Below are 12852 nucleotides of genomic sequence, written 5' to 3' on the forward strand. Positions count from 1 at the left end.
TTTGAGGTGAGTTTGTTGTCTTGATCTGTTTGGGCTGCTCCAAAATTCCACAGACTGGGCTGCTTATTATCAATAGAAATTTATTTCTCACAGGCTGGATAGTTCAAGATTAAGGTGCTAGCATGGTCAAATTCTGTTGAGGGCCCTTTTTTCTAGTGCATAGTTGTTGCCTTCTCATTGTGCCCTCAAATAGTGGAAGGGAACTCTGGGGGGTCTCTTTTATACTACTGACCCTATTCACGAGGGTTCCACTTCCAAAAGATCTCACTTCCTAATACCATCTTTGAGATTAGGATTTCAACATATGAGTTGGGATGTTTCGGGGAGACACAGATATGTAGACCATAGCATTTGGTGATCTGTTTGTGAGAAATGAATATACTTGGATGTAGGTTAAAGGATAGACATTTGCAGTTTTAAGGATTAACCCATAGTTGATTTGAACATTCAATTTTCTAGTTTAAAAAGTGACATATATAAATGTATTTTTTTCTCATAAAATATATCTATTTTTCCCAGAGTGTTTATTTAGTGAATCAGCAACTCTCTTTTTTTATTTGTTTGTTTGTTTGTTTTAATCAGCAGATCTTTATGGAAATACGTGCTAGGTGTAGTGGGAGACAAAAGGATGATGTGATAGAATTTTTGTAATCAGTAAGTGTACTACTAGTGTTTGTGTACACAAGCCACTCACCATAAAGTAAGATAGAACTTGTTGAGTAAGAGAAGTACTAAGAATGCAGGATGAAAATTTAGAGAAGGAAGTGGTTACTTCTGATTTGAGCGAAATCAGAGAATACTCAGACAACTTGGCTTTAGTGCTAATAATTGAAAGGTAGTACTGGACAGAGATGGAGAAGACAATGAAGCAACAGTGTTTAGATCACTGTTATGTGTTCCAGTGTGTAATATAGGGTTAGAGTACTAGTATGTAAAGGATAGAGAACATATGATGGAATCAGATTCAGGAGGGCCTTGGATACGAAGCTCCACTTCTATCCCTAGCTGGTTTTTCTCAGTGGATAGAGCTTCGGCCTGTGGACTGAAGGGTCCTGGGTTCGATTCTGGTCAAGGGCACATACCTTGGTTGCAGGCTCGATCCCTGGCCCTAGCCCCAATCGGGACTCCTGTGGGAAGCAACCAATTGATGTGTCTAACATCGATGTTTCTCTCTCTCTCTCTCCGTCCCTTCCATTCTCTCTAAAATCAATGGAAAAATATCCTCTGGTATGGATTTATAAAAAAAACACACAAAAAAGCTCCACTATAGATTGTATTGGTTAGGAATTATCTTTGAAAGATCATAGTCAGCTGGCAAATTATATTACCCTTAATTTGGCCATAGCATGTAGAATAGATTGAAGGGATGGAAAATGGGGTTAGGCAACTAGTTTAAAAGGCCCTCACAGCCCATTAACATGCCAATATCATCTACTATTGGAACTAACATGCTATTTGTTAACACCTACACAGCTGTCAGTCTTTGATTCTTACTATGTCCTAAAATATGAGTGTTCTTATACAGAGGTTATGGAAAGCCTGAAGAATAGGCTTTTAAAAGTATAATAACAAACTTCCTTTAATTTTGAAATAAAGACCTTTGTTACAAATACTTAAAATTTACTGTTAGATGTCAGATTGCTTTAATTGGTTAATGGAAATAATTGATAATACAGTAAGTATTGGGAATGTTATTAATTTTACTTTCATTTTTCTCCCCTTGATAGCTCTTCTTGTTCTATCTTTTTACTCCCTTTTTTTCTCCTTAATATTAAGTTTGTGATAAGACCTTGGATTGTTCTTCCTTCGAGATTTGGTAGGCTTGTCACTTAATATAAACAGTCTTCCTTTCCCTAATTTAAATTCATGAAGTTTATGTCATTTATTTTGGAGTGCTTCTCTTCCAGTTCAGAAACAGACCTCCTTGGGGTGTTTCTCATTATTTGAACAATTTAAACAATATAATGACATAGAAAGTTCAAAGCACTATTTAGGATTTTCGTTTAAGTAAGAATTAATTGATCTGCAAACTAATCATCTCCAGGTTCATGTGCAAATGTAAGTTCAGTAAGAGGGAATTTTTGACCCTTTAAAGGTTGATGCTAAAAATATTATATATGTTTGGTGAAGTAATTTATTGGTAATTATTGTTTTCCCTATTTGTTAACTTTTCAGACATTTCATCAGCACATGTTTTACTTGGCAGTTCTATAGTTACGTGGATTTTCTGCTTTTACATAGTATATAGGTGAACATCTTTGATTCCCTCTACCACTTTTCTGCCCTATTTGTTTTACCTACTACCTGGTACCACAAGCAGGCTTTTGCAACTACTTTCCAAGTAGATTAAGGTAACTTTCCTAAAAGATTTAATGAAATCTCGTGCTGCTTCTAGATTTAAATGTACTGACTTCAGACGTCATAAGGCTGACAAAGTTGATTTCTCTTCTGTACACAGAAGTCTTTTCAATGAAATTGGCTTATTGGAGTGTTGTTTGCTGAATTTTTTAAAAAAACAATTCTTTATTGTTGAAAGTATTACATATGTCCCTTTTTTTCCCCCCTGCTGAATTTGACTGTGGTGATCTTTGGATGATATTTGGAAGGCTAGGTGGTCATTTGATGTTTCTGCATGAAATAAACTCTACTAGAATTTAAAGGAAACAGAGAACTCCTCAGTTAGCCTTGGAATAGCATTAATTTCTCACAGAGTATATATAGTTCTCTTCTTGTGGACCTGACCCAAGGCCAGGGTTGCCACTTTAGCATTGTCATGTTGCAACTCTAGAGTTCCTGTCATAAATTTCAGTGTTTCAGATTTTGACTGTAAATCTTGCCTGGGCCTTCAGTAAGTAGCATCTTGTCATTATGTTCAGTGACTTGACTACTGTACAACTTTTATCTGATATTCTCTTTTCATAGGCTGTGTCTTAAGTCTGCTCAGGCTGCTGTAATAAAACACCATACACTGGATGGCTTTAACAGACATTTATTTCTTACTGTTCTGGGACTGTCAGACCCACAGTCAGGGTCTGACAATTCAGTTTCTGTTGAGGGCTCTCTTGGCTCGCAGCCTTTTTGCTATGTCTTCATATGACAGAGAGAGTGCTCTCTCTTCTTATAAAGCCACTAAACCCATTATGAGGGCCTTACCCACATGATCTCATCTAACCCTAGTTACTTCCCCATTAGAGATGCAGCCGTGGGCAAACTACGGCGGCCCGTTTGAAATGAATAGAACTAAAAAAAAAAAAGACCGTAACCTTTTATGTAATGATGTTTACTTTGAATTTATATTAGTTCACACAAACACTCCATCCATGCTTTTGTTCCGGCCCTCCGGTCCAGTTTAAGAACCCATTGTGGCCCTCGAGTCAAAAAGTTTGCCCATCCCTGGATTAGAGCCTGTCTCTCTCTCAGGGCCTTGCCAGCAGCTAAGCCTCTCTCTCTCTCCCAGAGGTCATCAGTTCAGCCCACTAGCCAGCAACCTGGGAGGGGGGGGGGCGCTGCTGATCAGCCCCGCCTCTATGATCAGACCCAGAGATAGGCCCAAAGAGGCTGACTGACATAGAAACCGACCAATCAGAACCAAATCTGGGCGAATTAGAAATAAATGATAGGGATTTATTCAAGGGTCTTGAAGTTTGCAGCCTCGAAATACAGTTAGGCAAAGACCCAGAAGTGTTCCAAAGGAGAGGAACTATTCACAGACTAAAAGGCCCGTTATTGAGAATTGTCAGTCCTGCATTTCTAGCCCCAGGCTGGTCCAGGGCGCCTAGGAGCAACACTCTAGCCCAGCCATGGGCAAACTACGGCCCGCGGGCCGGATCAGGCCAGTTTGAAATGAATAAAAAGAACTAAAAAAAAAAAAGACCGTAACCTTTTATGTAATGATGTTTACTTTGAATTTATATTAGTTCACACAAACACTCCATCCATGCTTTTGTTCCGGCCCTCCGGTCCAGTTTAAGAACCCATTGTGGCCCTCGAGTCAAAAAGTTTGCCCATCCCTGGATTAGAGCTTTAATGTGAATTTTAGGGGGACACAATTTATTTCATAGCAGGCTGAGACTTTTAAAAAATTACTATGCAGCTCATATTTAAGAGCACTGTTACACATTCTTCTTGCTGCATACACTTTTTTTTTAGTTTGTTGATTTTTAGAGAGAAGAAGGGAGAAGGAGAGAGGGAGAGAAACACTGATGTGAGAGCACGCCTGCACGCCACCCCACCGGGGATTGAGCCCCCAACCCCAGGCATGTGCCCTTGCCCAGGAATTGAACTGGCAAACTTTTGTTTGCTCAACCAACTGAGCCACAGCAACCAGGGGTATAGACACTTTTCAAAAGAAGATTAATATTAGTAATACTAGAGGCCTGGTGCACAAAAATTTGTGCACTTGGGTGGTGGGGGGAATCCCTCAGCCCGGACTGTGCCCTCTTGCAATCTGGGACCCCTCGGGGGATGTCCACCTGCTGGCTTAATTCTGTGGGTTTTTTTTTTGGTTTTTTTTTGCCAGAGTCAGTTTTTCATAGCCAAAGAGTGAACTCTTGTGTGTTGGTGGAAGTACTCTTATTAGCTTAGGAGCCTTGGAGTCAGGAGAGTAAAAACTTAGAGGAATTAAGAAAAGGAGTTCCTGGTCCATTATTGGTGCTAGCAAATAGATTAGTCAGACAATGACTTTAGATGAGGCAGTATTATAGACTATGTATACCTATATTACAGTACATTTTGCCTTTTTAGAAACAGCATATTTTCCATATTGTTCCAGGTAAAGTCTATATCAATATTTGAACTAAGAATTCTTTTTTAAAAATATATTTTATTGATATTTTACAGAGAGGAAGGGAGAGGAATAGAGAGTTAGAAGCATTGATGAGAGAGAAACATCGATCAGCTGCCTCCTGCACACCTCTTACTGGGGATGTGCCCGCAACCAAGGTACATGCCCTTGACCGGAATCGAACCTGGGACCTTTCAGTCCACAGGCCGACGCTCTATTCACTGAGCCACACTGGCTAGGGCTGAACTAAGAATTCTTTTGAAGAGGAAACACTATAAGAGTTAATGGAAAAGATGGTATCTTTTGTCTGTTGAAAATATTTTACCTCTCTTAGCTGTAAATTTCTAAGCCCAAACGTTGAAATATAGCAAGATTTTCTTTCACTTGGAATTCTGAATGATTAATTCCATTGACACTTCTTTTGTGGCTCATATCATTCTTTGAAACTGTCTTTAATATCTAGTCACTGGGTACAACTGCCTTCTTAAAAAAGAAAACCAACATAATTTTTATATGATTATCCAAATGTATCAAACTTCTTTTACCTCTAATGTGGCTGAGAGCTATATATAGAGTGGAGCAAATGTAGGTTTATAGTTGTGAGCACACGAAACAGAGCTTACTGTTGTATTATTATTTATTAATTACTGTATTATTTTCCTCATAAACAACTGTAAACCTACTTTGTCCCACCATGTATTAGCCATTTTTATGACACTAAATTATTAGACCATTTAAATCTGGTCAGAAAGATTATTAACTAGTAGTAAGTTCTACTGGGGCCAGCTCAGAAGTCTAAATTTAGAAAAGGCAGTTAGCATTGCATAGTGAGCCTTCTTACCTCATGAATCTATCTACTATGTATGATAGTTTGGCTCTCAGTGAGTCCTTTTCAGTGTCTTTAGGGTTGTTCCTGCTTCGTAGTTCCCAGGGCAGGTAAAAACCAAAGATTATGAGTTGAATGAGCACAGATCTACTTTGGCTACCTATCAACTGCAGGACTGAAACTGCACTTAGTTAGATATTATGTCCTTTTCTGTCAGGCTCACATTCTTGCACACACTTATTAAGAACCACTAGCAAGTTTTCTCTCTGTTGGGTAACTCCATTAATGGAGCTGTGTCATAGCATTTTGTAACTTCAGAGTTACAAAATACATTTTCCATTTACTCATTGAAAAACTTGATATTCTGGCAAGCTTAGATTCTGATTTGTTTTGCTATATTTTTCAAAAAGGAGTCTTCCAACATTGGTAGACTATAAGCCTGTTACGATGTTTTAAATTTACTTATACTGGTAATGAAGCTAATTAAGCAAAATGTAATCCTTGTTTTCAGAAAATCAGTCTGTGTTATGAAGTTATTTTAGCCACTCAGTAAATAGAACTTTAGAATTAGGAAGTGAAAAAGAAAAAGACACAGTTTGTGACCTTTTTACTAGGAGACACCAACTTGCAAACAACTGTGATTTAAAGTATAAAATGTGTGTGTTTATGAAATGAACTAGAGGCGCGGTGTACAGATTCGTGCACTGGTGGGGTCCTTCGGCCTGGCCTGCGGGGATCAGGCCTAAACCAGCACTCTGACGTTGCGAGGGGGCAGTTCTCGGGTGACACACCCTGGAATTGGGCTCCCTCCTCTCTGGTTCTGGGTGTGTCACCGAGAACCACAGCTGCCAACTCACCGCACCTCGGCAGCTCCTGCGTTGAGCATTTACGTTCTGGTGGTCACTACATGTCATAGCTACTGGTTGGACAGTTGGATGGTCGTCTAGGCTTTTATATATATAGACTAGAGGCCCGGTGCACGAATTCATGCACCGGTGGGGTCCAGCCGGCCCACTCTGATGGGGGCCCATCAAGCCGGGCTGGCAGGGGGGAAGGGCCGTGGGCAGTTGGCCAGCCAGCTCTGCCCCCGATTGGGGTGAGGGGGACAATCGGGGACAAGGACGGCCATGGAGAGGGGCTGTGGGCAGGTGGCCGGCCAGCCCCATCCACTGGGTGTTGGGAGCTGATCAGAGGCCAGATCAGGCTGGTTGGCTGCTGCAGTGCCACCAGTTGTTCTAGTTGTTCTGGTCATTCCGCCCTTCCATTTGCTGGGCTTTTATATATATAGATTGACCATGTGAATTTAGCAAGCCACTTAATACTTTAAGGCCTCAGATTGTCACTGTGATAGAGTTGCCATAGGCCAGTGATGGCGAACCTTTTGAGCTCGGCATGTCAGCATTTTGAAAAACCCTAACTTAACTCTGATGCTGTGTCACATATAGAAACTTTTTGATATTTGCAACCATAGTAAAACAAAGACTTATATTTTTGATATTTACTTTATATATTTAAATGCCATTTAACAAAGAAAAATCAACTGAAAAAATGAGTTTGCGTGTCACCTCTGACACACGTGTCACAGGTTCGCCATCACTGCCCTAGGCAATGCATGCTAACTATTCATGTACATAGGAATCGTTTGGGTTTTGTTTTGGCATGTCTGGGGTGGGGCTGAGATTTTGCTTTTTTTCTTTTCAATCCTCACCCAAGAACATTTTCCATTGGTTTTAGAGTGAGAGAGGGAAAGTGGAAAGTTTTGTTATATGGAACAGTACTTTTTTTTTTTTAATCCTCACCTGAGGACATGTTTGTTTGTTTGTTTTAGAAAGGATTGAGAGAAATGTTGATGTGAGAGAGAAACATCAATCAATGCCCCGACTGGGGATCGAACCCACAATCTAGGCATGTGCCCTGACCAGATATCGCACCCACAGTCATTTTGGTGTACAGGATGGCAGTCAACCAACTGAGCCATTCGCTGGTCAGATTTTGATTTTTAACTAGCTTTTACTTCATGCCAAAAGTGCTGGTCCATTTACCACATATAAAAAGTTTTAATAAAAAAGGTTTATTGATCAAAGTCACTAATTATACGAGAGATGCAAATCAAAACGACAATGCGTTATCATCTCACACCTGTCAGAATGGCTATCATCAACAAATCAACAAACAACAAGTGTTGGAGAGGATGCGGAGAAAAAGGAACCCTTCTGCACTGCTGGTGGGAATGCAGACTGGTGCAGCCATTGTGCATGATCTCACTCATTTGTTAATTATAGAGAACAACTTAGACTGAGGAAAAGGGACAGACCCAAAGACTGAGAAACAGCGATCAGGTTATCAATCCCCAGAAGGGAAGTAGGGGAGGGCGAGGGTAAGGGGAAGAGATCAACCGAAGGACTTGTATACATGTATATAAGCCAAACCAATGGACATGGACAACAGGGGGATGGGAGCATGAGTGTGTGTGAGGGGGGAGGTTGAGGGTTAATGGGGGGGGGGATAAGGACACATTTGTAATACCTTAACTAATAATAATAATAAAAAAATTCCTTTAAAAAAAAAAGGTTTATTGAAATAATCATATTCTAAATAGTTTACACATTTAAAATGTACTATTGAGTGGTTTTCAGTATATACGGAGTTGTGCAACCATCACCACAGTCTAACTGTAGAACATTCTCATCACTCTCAAAAGAAAACCCTTACCTTTAGCAGTCACTGCATTCTCCCCCCATGTCCCAGAGCCTGGCAGCTACTAATCTATTTGCTCTGTCTCTATACACGTGCCTCTTCTAGACATTTCAGATAATTTGGTATTATACATTATGTAGCCTTTGTGTCTGGTTTCCTTCGATTAACATAATGTTTTTAAGGTCATTCATGTTGTAGCATGTATCAGTATTTTATCACAAAACAGTATTCCATTGTAGGGATATGACATACAATTATAAATTCATTTACATTTAACATCATTACTGATAGTGAAGGACTTTTTTCTGACATTTTGCTCTTTGTTTTCTATGTATATTTTTTTATGTTCCTCAATTCTTCCACTCCTCTTTTTTTTTTTTTTGCATTTGATTTTTTTAAGTGTACTTTAATTCTCCTCATTTCCTTTATTTGTAAATTGTTTACTTATTTTCTTAATGGTTACAATGGGTATTATAGTTAACATTCTAAAGTTATAATAGTGCATTTTGAATTGATATTAACTTTGCTTCAATAGCATACAAAAACTTTGCTTCTATATAGCTCACTTTCTTTTACCACCTTTGTGCTGTTGTCTCAAATTTTAACTGTATACCTTGTGTGTTTATTAACATAGATTTGGTGTTTTATATATTTGTCTTTTAAATCAGATAGGAAAAATAGAGGAGTTTAAAAACTTAAAATGCTCTGATGCTGGCATTTATATTTACCTATATAGTTACCTTTACTGGAATTCTTTATTCATTTGGCTTCAAGTTACTTTCTACTCTCACTTCAGCCTAAAGAACTCTGTTTTAGAATTTTTTGTGGGGCTTTCTACTAGTGACAAATTCTTTTAGCTTTTGTTTAAATGGAATATATTAAATTTTTTCTTAATTTTTGAAAGATAGTTTTGCTAGATATAGTATACTCTTTGATATGTTTTTTTCTTTCAGCACTTTAAATATATCATCCAGAGGTCCTCACTTCCATGGTTTCTGATAAGAAACGGGGTGCTAATCTTATTGAGGATTCCTTGTACATGATGAGTTGCTTTATCTTTGCTGTTTTCAAGATTCTTTTTCTTTCAATAGTTAGATTATGTCTCTCAATGTAGATGTCTTTGATTTATCCTCTTTGGAGTTTATTGAGCCTATTTAATGAATAGATTCATGTCTTTCATTAAATTTGAGAATCTCTTTAAATATTTATTCTGCCCATTTCTATTTTTTTCTTTTGGGGCTTCCCTAATGCTTATATTGGTGTTCTATGGTGTCCCACAGGTACCTTAGTCTCTGTTCATTTTTCTTCATTTTCTTTTTCTCTCTAGCCTTCAGAGTGGTTAATGTCAATTGTTCTGTCTTTAGGTTTGCTCATTCCCCCCTGGCCCCCACTCCCCTTGTTCAGATCTGTTGTTGGACTTTTCTATTTTACTCACCAGCATCAAGATATCTGTTTCCTTTTTATAATTTCTTTCTCTTTATTGATATTCTCTTTTTGTTTACTAGTTGCTTTCCTGATTCTTTTAGTTCTTCTACATTTAGTTCACTGAGTATAATTAAGACAGTTGGTTTAAAGTCTTTCTAGACCTGGCTTGGTGGCTCAGTTAGTTGGAGCATTGACCTTTACACAAAAAGGTTGTGGGTTCAATTCCTGGTCAAGGCACATACTTAGGTTGTGGGAACCCCAGTCAGGATACCTTTGGCAACTGATTGATGTTCCTCTCTCACATTGATGTTTTTCTCGCTCTAAAGCAAAACAAAACAAAAACAATGAAAACATATCCTCAGGTGAGGAAAATAAATAAAATAAATATCTTTCTATTAAGTCCAAGTCTGACCTTCCTCAGGGACAATTCCTGTCCATTTATTTTTTACTATGAGTGAGCCATAGATTTCTGCTTCTTTGTATTCCTTGTAATTTTTATAGAAAACTGGGTATTTTTAATATTATCTATAATAATAAATGTGTAATATGCTAATTAGACTGGACAGCCGAACAGCAGAACGATCATCCAGATGACCTTTCGGACAAAGCTGGGGCTGTGAGGGCCAAGCCCCCTTGCACAAATTTCGTGCATCGGACCTCTAGTGATATAATTCTGAACATCAGATTCTCCCCTTTCTTATAGTTTGTTGTTTTTTTATTGTTGGGGGCTGCAGTGGTCCAGTTTGTTTGGTGACTTTTCCAAATTATATTTGGCAAAGGCTGTATTTCTTTTAATGTGTGGGCAATGAAGTTTCTGTTTTATTATCCCAGCAGTCAACCATATCTGTCTGGAGCCCAAAAGGAAAAGAAAAAAAGAGCCACTCTTCTGGTCTTTGCAGCTTGTCTCTGAGCCGGGGCACTTCTTCAACATTGAGCTAGACTGCCTACCGTGTCTTCACCTTCCATTTCCTGCCTGTTCCAAACCCAGAAGTGCAAATCTAGGGTCCTCTCAGGTCTTTTCTGAGCATGCGACTGGTCTTGGGCATACGTTTTGCACTCTGGTTTCCATGGTGAAACTTCTACTGTAGCTTCTTACTTCCCAGTCTTTTAGGCGTGTCTGCTGTTTTCTCTGTTTTCTGTTCTTTGCCTGCTAGTGTATGTTTTTAATCTTTTAGTAGATGCTCAGAAAGCTACTCTAGGCTGGACGGGGTTGTGAAATAAAGGTTTAGCTTCTGCATCAGTTCCTTAGGGAACTGCCAGGCAGGTGAAAACACACAACTGTAGTATTTTAACAAGGCCTATATTAACCTCTTGACAACCAGTAAGCTACTCCAGGAATATAAGCTTCTATCTCTACAACCAACAATTTGGGGAATGGGAGATAGTAGACAGGTAAACAAAAATTTCACAATGCTTTTATATTGAAATTGAGCCACCTTTTTTTCCCCATTAAGCAATTCCCTGGTTGCTTCAAATTTTTGATTCCAGAGTTGATTCTGTCAGTTCTTGCCAGCTAATGATTGTTTCATTGCAGCGGTTCTCAACCTGTGGGTTGCGACCTCTTTGGGGGTCGAACGACCCTTTCACAGGGGTCGTCTAAGACCATCCTGCATATCAGATATTTACATTACGATTAATAACAGTAGCAACATTATAGTTATGAAGTAGCAACGAAAATAATTTTATGGTTGGGTCACAACATGAGGAACTATATTTAAAGGGCCAGAAGGTTGAGAACCACTGTTAGTGGAGGGACTAATTCTTTGTGTCCTGCTCCACTGTTTTCTTTGACATTATTCCTCAGTTGTAAGTTTTATATTAACTTCAGTGTATTCTTTTGGTAGGTAAACTTGATAAGTTGATTTATAGTATGTTGCTTCCCCTCTTATTGTGATTTGTCACTGAAACTTTGCTTTTTAAAGTTTCTGAATTATTAAACTTACGTACAGACTTGTAAAAAAAACAACTTTGGAAGTGGAGATTTGAAATTAGTTGTTGAAAGAAATTGAGTAGAATGTTGAAAAAGCTGTATGATATGTTTATGGAATTTAGAAACATTCCTATTCTCTAAAAACTAATTGATATAATCATGATGTATATTTCTGTAACTGTATTATTATTACAAAGCTCAGCAAGCCACTCCATACTAAGAGCACTGGGAGTGTTTGTTCTCTTAGATAGTATAATCTTGATCTCCACTTAGTGTTCTGTTGTCTTATTTTGATATTTCAGTGGTAAAACAGTATGAGCTGAGGAATTCTATTCATGTTTATAATGCTGAAGAGAAATAACCTTTTTTCTCACTAAATCACTAGAATTTAAAAAGGCAACATGGGAGAGTTAGAAATAAGACTTAATTAGTGTCTTTATTTAAAATTCTCATTTCATGTTAGTAGGAAAGAAAACTGTTGCAAAAATAAATCCCTTTTTGAAATTTGGTTTCTTTTAATTCTTAATGAAATATCTTCAAAATCATTTGTTAACTGAATGCTGGCCTTTGGATTATTGGCAGCGATTAAGTTGAATTTGTGTACTTACATCAGAAAGTTAGCAATTTATGCAAGCATTTATCATGGGATGAAGTCCATTTCATGTAGTCTTTTTCGTAGTTTGTAATACTTGCTTGACTCTGATTATTAATAAGCTAGAGCATGTGAAGAATTTTTAATTACATTTTTGTTCATTTCAATAAATAATAAGAGGAATCTTATTTTTAAAAGCAAAAGTAAGAAATTTTATCATGATCAGGTAGCTGCACATGAATATTTTGGAAGATTCTTTTCAGGAGGAAAAACTTTCTGATTTATTTTTAATTCTAGAGTAGAGAGGTGATTGACTTGACAACATACAATATACCAAGATGTTCTTTAGTTTGATAACCTATTTGTAGCTTCCAATTATTTCATATCCTAATATATAAAAAGCTAGGGGTCATCATGATAGAAACAACCGGGCAGATGACCAAACAGCAGGCTGAGTGGGGCGACCAGGCTGGCGGGGGGGTCAGTGAGGGAAGACCAAATGACTGAACAGCAGGCTGTGTGGGGCGACCAGGCCGACAGGAGGGATTAGTGAGGGGCAACCAAACGCCTGAACAGCAGGCTGTGGGGGGCAACCGGCC

The 12852-nt window shown here is 38.3% G+C and overlaps 1 protein-coding gene across 1 annotated transcript in view; it reads left to right on the forward strand.

Moving 5' to 3' along the window:
• The window catches only part of ATP2C1 (ATPase, Ca++ transporting, type 2C, member 1), a 134381-nt gene that overhangs the window by 61768 nt on the left and 59761 nt on the right, over positions 1-12852 (forward strand). The window lies entirely within an intron of this gene.

Source organism: Myotis davidii, unplaced genomic scaffold (genome assembly GCF_000327345.1).
Source record: "Myotis davidii unplaced genomic scaffold, ASM32734v1 scaffold962, whole genome shotgun sequence".
In the NCBI taxonomy this organism is placed as follows: domain Eukaryota; kingdom Metazoa; phylum Chordata; class Mammalia; order Chiroptera; family Vespertilionidae; genus Myotis; species Myotis davidii.